The sequence below is a fragment of the Bos indicus genome, chromosome 7, assembly GCF_029378745.1.
Source record: "Bos indicus isolate NIAB-ARS_2022 breed Sahiwal x Tharparkar chromosome 7, NIAB-ARS_B.indTharparkar_mat_pri_1.0, whole genome shotgun sequence".
Lineage (NCBI taxonomy): Eukaryota > Metazoa > Chordata > Mammalia > Artiodactyla > Bovidae > Bos > Bos indicus.
In genome coordinates this window covers 13,907,578-13,913,682 of record NC_091766.1, presented here as the reverse complement: position 1 = coordinate 13,913,682, position 6,105 = coordinate 13,907,578, and positions in this window count along the sequence as shown.

Here is a 6,105-nt window from a genome sequence, read left to right as displayed (position 1 = left end):
TTAGTCTTGGGTGTTCATTGGAAGGACTAATGTTGAAGCTGAAACTCCAATACTTTGGCCACCTGATGCGAAAACCTGACTCATTGTAAAAGACCCTGATGCTGGGAAAGATTGAGGGCAGGAGGAGAAGAGAACAACAGAGGATGAGATGGTTGGATTGCATTACTGACTCAATGGACAGGGGTTTTGGTGGACTCCGGGAGTTGGTGATGGACAGAGAGTCCTGGCGTGCTGCAGTTCATGGGGTCGCAAAGAGTCGGACACGACTGAGCGAGTGGACTGAACTGAAAATGTAATAATATATGATTTTATGTATTTAATTTATATATTAAATAAATATTTAATTTAATTTATATATATCATATTTGTTATATTACTTATATCAATTTATTCTCAAATAATTTGGAAGAAGGTATGGCAACCCTCTCCAGTATTCTTGCCTGGAGAATCCCAAGGGCTGGGGAACTTGGCATGTTATAGTCCATGGAGTTGCAAAGAGACATGACTGATGTGACTTAACACACACACATTCTCTAATAATCCTGCAAAAATTCTTGTATCTTTCTCTGTATTGTACAATGAGAATTCGTATATATTATGTGAGTGATGATTCATTATTCAGTTTCTAACAATTGGTATATATTCAGGCTTACCAATGTTAACTTCCTGTATTTGTTGCAATAAAAAAAATCATTTTCTATGAACTAACTACCTGGTGATAATTTCTTACTATGGGCACATAGCATTTTCATCTTTTATATGTAATATTTTCAACCATAGATTTCAACACTGGACTGAAAAAACATGACTATTCATAGAAAACTCAGTAATCCACCATATTAGTGTTTATATAGTTCATGTAAATTACTGCCTCATTCCCATAATTCACAGGTAGACTCACTAAACCAAAAGAGAATGAATCAGTTCTCTGACCTTCATTTCACATCCTGGACCAATAAAGCAGGTTAGAAAAGAAACACTTATGAGCTACAGTGGAGGGGACTGACAATAGGTACATTTGTCATGGTTTTAGCCCTGGATCCTCCCTAAAACCTAGATCAAGGTTTCAACCCTGGATCTTTCACCCCCTGTATGTGGAGTGTGTATAAATCTCTCCACCTCTCTGTGCTTCTGTTCCATCCTGGAAATAAAGTGTCTACCCTCATCTACAACATATGTCACAGCTAAGGGGCATATGGAACTTATAAATATTTGGTCATTTAATAAAGAATTTAAAGCATTGTTAAGATAATGTCTTTAGTAATGAAATGCAGTACCAGATTTAATGATGTTTTCTGGTTTATATGGCAAAGAGATCAGAGCCTTCCCTGTCTCAGAACATCAGAGCATGGAATGAAATGAAATATAAAATGTGTCTCAGTCCATGCAATAATCAGATGTACCATGTCCTTCTTTTCTGACTCTTTTTTCTCCATATTTATGAAAATTTCTGCAATGATTTTTCAATCATTGAATCTTGCAGATGCTATTAAATGGAAAATAATAGGTCTCATTGAAAGTCCATGATCTAGACACAAACAAGCAATATTTTATCTTATCTCTGGTCCTATAGGATATTCTGAAAAGGATGAAACACAGCAGGACCCTGTGGTCCTTCCCTCCCTATCCTCTGCCTGCCTTTTGGCTGTGGAAAAACTTTAGTCAAAGAATAAATTTAATCAGACAAATGAGAACATGCAGAAACAAGGAAAAACAGTCAAAGGAGACCGAATAATAATAATGTTCATTAATTGTAGTCAAGAACCTTTAGTTCCTCCTCAAGGAGGAGAATATAGATAATATTCTGAGCTACATCCTGTGAGCTGTCTTATAGATACTGAAACCCTCACCAGGTGGAGAAGTTAACTACCTGATGACCAGACTGGAGCCATGACAAAGAAATGGAAATAAACCGACCCTGGAACTGAAGATGAACTGTACCTAAAACAACTGTACCTAACCCTAACCAAGATGATGCTAGTCAGGCCACCGATGACCAATTTGAAGATGACTGTCAGAGCTGACTTTACTGTTTATTCATGTAGCCCTTTCCCTCAGCTTATAAAAGCTCTTCCCTACTGACTTTCAGTGAGGGGGAATTGGCCTTTGGACAGTCACCACCCACCAGTTGCCTACATATGAAGTAAAGCAAACTTTCCTTTCCACCAACCTGGCCTGTTTACTGGCTTTTGAGCAATGGGCAGCCAGACTCTACCTTTCAGTAACAAGTCCACGATGTGGAAGTCATATTGCCTAACTTTTTTTTCTATCAAAAATGGAAGAATTTGTCCAATATTTAATTATTTTTTAAAATCTTGGTGCCTCCTCTGTAACAACAAAGTATAGGGTCTGGGGATTCAGAAATAAATGAGCTGCAGTCATTTCACATATTTGTTGCATAGAAAGCATCCATTATTTGTTTAGTCCTACTTCAATTGCATTGTATCAACAAGGAATCAACACATTTGACAATCCTACATCTCAGAGATACTATGAAATTGACCCATAATATGCTAAGAATAAGGGGAGCACACAGGATTTAAAAACAAATTGTCAGTCTCTGAATCCCCCACACTGATTTTGTTGTTTTCAGAGTTTCTGGAAGATTTAAGCAAAGGTGAAAAAGTGAAAGCGTTAGTCGCTCAGTTGTGTCCAGTGTAGCCTCTGTCCATGGAATTCTCCAGGCAAGGAAATAGGAATGGATTGCCATTTCCTTCTCCAGGGGATCTTCCCAACCCAGGGACTGAACCCAAGCCTCCTGCATTGAAGGCAGATTCTTTTTTTTTTTTATTAATTTTTTAACTTTACAATATTGTATTGGTTTTGCCATACATCAACATGAATCCGCCACAGGTATACATGTGTTCCCCATCCTGAACCCTCCTCCCCCCTCCCTCCCCGTACCATCCCTCTGGGTCATCCCAGTGCACCAGCCCCAAGCATCCAGTATCGTGCATCGAACCTGGACTGGTGACTCGTTTCATATATGATATTATACATGTTTCAGTGCCATTCTCCCAAATAATCCCATCCTCTCCCTCTCCCACAGAGTCCATAAGACTGTTCTATACATCAGTGTCTCTTTTGCTGCCTTGTATACAGGGTTATTGCTACCATCTTTCTAAATTCCATATATATGTGTTAGTATACTGTATTGGTGCTTTTCTTTCTGGCTTACTTCACTCTGTATAATAGGCTCCAGTTTCATCCACCTCATTAGAACTGATTCAAATGTATTCTTTTTAATGGCTGAATAATACTCCATTGTGTATATGTACCACTGCTTTCTTATCCATTCATCTGCTGATGGACATCTAAGTTGCTTCCATGTCCTGGCTATTATAAACAGTGCTGCGATGAACATTGGGGTACACGTGTCTCTTTCAATTCTGGTTTCCTTGGTGTGTATGCCCAGCAGTGGGATTGCTGGATCATAAGGCAGTTCTATTTCCAGTGTTTTAAGGAATCTCCACACTGCAATCCATAGTGGCTCTACTAGTTTGCATTCCCACCAGCAGTGTAAGAGGGTTCCCTTTTCTCCACACCCTCTCCAGCATTTATTGCTTGTAGACTTTTGGATAGCAGCCATTCTGACTGGCGTGAAATGGTTCCTCATAGTGGTTTTGATCTGCATTTCTCTGATAATGAGTGATGTTGAGCATCTTTTCATGTGTTTGTTAGCCATCTGTATGTCTCCTTTAGAGAAATGTCTGTTTAGTTCTTTGGCCCATTTTTTGATTGGGTCATTTATTTTTCTGGAATTGAGCTGTAGGAGTTGCTTGTATATTTTTGAGATTAGTTGTTTGTCAGTTGCTTCATTTGCTATTATTTTCTCCCCTTCTGAAGGCTGTCTTTTCACCTTGCTTATAGTTTCCTTTGTTGTGCAGAAGCTTTTAAGTTTAATTAGGTCCCATTTACTTATTTTTGCTTTTATTTCCAATATTCTGGGAGATGGGTCATAGAGGATCCTGCTGTGATGTATGTCAGAGAGTGTTTTGCCTATGTTCTTCTCTAGGAGTTTTATTGAAGGCAGATTCTTTACTGTCTGAGCCACAAGGGAAGCCAAAGGTACCGAGGTCTAATCAGAGACACATCTGAGGTATATTTATTAATGTTTTCATTTTCCTGAGTACAAATGAACAACAAAACTCTGACTTTATATTTCCTTTTGTGATTGAGTAGCTGGATTATAAGTGTGGATAAGGAAGTAAGCAGTTAAAATCCAGGAGCAGGATAAGCAGGGAGACCTGCCTTGAAGTGTCTGGGTTCCTTCTCTCTATGAATTTGCCTGTGATCTTAACCACCCACCCTTCCTCCGAGTGATGCAGCAAGTGGAGCCTACTGCATTCTCCAAAAAATTCCAAAGGGAAGGGCATGGTAATCAGGGAGTCTCTGCCAGGACTGCCCAGTCATGTCATTCTGGGTTTGCAGGGGGAAGGTTGTCCAGGTGCTCTGTGTCTGGAGTCAGTCTGCCCAGATTGACAGGCTTCAAATCTGGCTCCAATCCTATCTAACTCATGAGCTGCTACAAGTTACAGAAAATGTAGCGAGCCTTTCCTCTTCTTAAAGTGCTAATGAGGGCTTCCTTTATGGTCCAGTGGTTAAGAATCCACCTGCCAATGCAGAGGACATGGATTTGACCCCCGTTCCAGGATTCCACATGCCCTGGGGCAAGTAAGCCTCTCTGTCGCAACTACTGAGTCCCTTTTCCTAGAGCCCGTGCTCCACAACAAGAGAAACCACAAGAAGCCTGAGCACTGCAACTAGAGAGTAGCCCCCTCTCTCTGCAACTAGAGAAAGCCTGTGTGCAGCAACAAAGACCCAGGACAGCCCAAAGGGGAAAAAAAGTATTAATGATATGTCTACACTTATAATTTGGAGGTGTTATGCAAATGAATTCCATCACCCCAGCTTTGTTCGTAGTGGTGCTTGCTGAGGCCCACTTGACTTCATTCCAGTTGAGCTATTTCAAATCCTAAAAGATGATGCTGTGAAAATGCTGCATTCAGTATGCCAGCAAATTTGGAAAACTCAGCAATGGCCACAGGACTAGAAAAGGTCAGATTTCATTCTAACCCCAAAGAAAGGCAATACCAAAGAATGCTCAAGCTACCACACAATTGCACTCACCTCACACACTAGCAAAATAATGCTCAAAATTCTCCAAGCCAGGATTCAAAAGTACGTGAATCATGAACTTCCAGATGCTCAAGCTGTATTTACAAAAGACAGAGGAACCAGAGATCAAATTGCCAACATCTGTTGGATCATATAAAAAGCAAGAGAGTTCCAGAAAAACATCTACTTCTGCTTTATTGATTATGTCAAAGCCTATTACTGTGTGGATCACAATAAACTGTGAGAAATTCTTCAAGAGATGGGAATACCAGACCACCTGACCTGCCTCCTGAAAAATCTGTATGCAGGTCAAGAAGCAACAGTTAGAACTGGACGTGGAATAACAGACTGGTTTCAAATTGGGAAAGGGCTACGTCAAGGCTGCATATTGTCACCCTGCTTATTTAACTTATATACAGAGTACATCATGAGAAACGCTGGGCTGGAAGAAGCACAAGGTGGAATCAAAATTGCTGGAAGAAATATCAATAACCTCAGATATGCAGATGATACCACCCTTATGGCAGAAAGTGAAGAACTAAAGAGCCTCTTGATGAAAGTGAAAGAGGGGAGTGAAAAAGTAGGTTTAAAATTCAACATTCAGAAAACTAAGATCATGGCATCCATTTCCATCACTTCGTGACAAACAGATGGGGAAACAGTGGAAACAGTGACGGATTTCATTTTTTTGGGCTCCAAAATAATTGCAGATGGTGACTGCAACCATGAAATTAAAAGGCGCTTTCTCCTTGGAAGAAAAGTTATGACCAACTTAGACAGCTTATTAAAAAACAGAGACATTACTTTGCTAACAAAGGTCTGTCTAGTCAAAGTTATGGTCTTTTCAGTAGTCATGTATGGATGTGAGAGTTGGACCATAAGGAAAGCTGAGCGCAGAAGAATTGGTGCTTTTGAACTGTGATGTTGGAGAAGACTCTTGAGAGTCCCTTGGACTCCAAGGAGATCCAACCAGTCCATCCTAAAAGG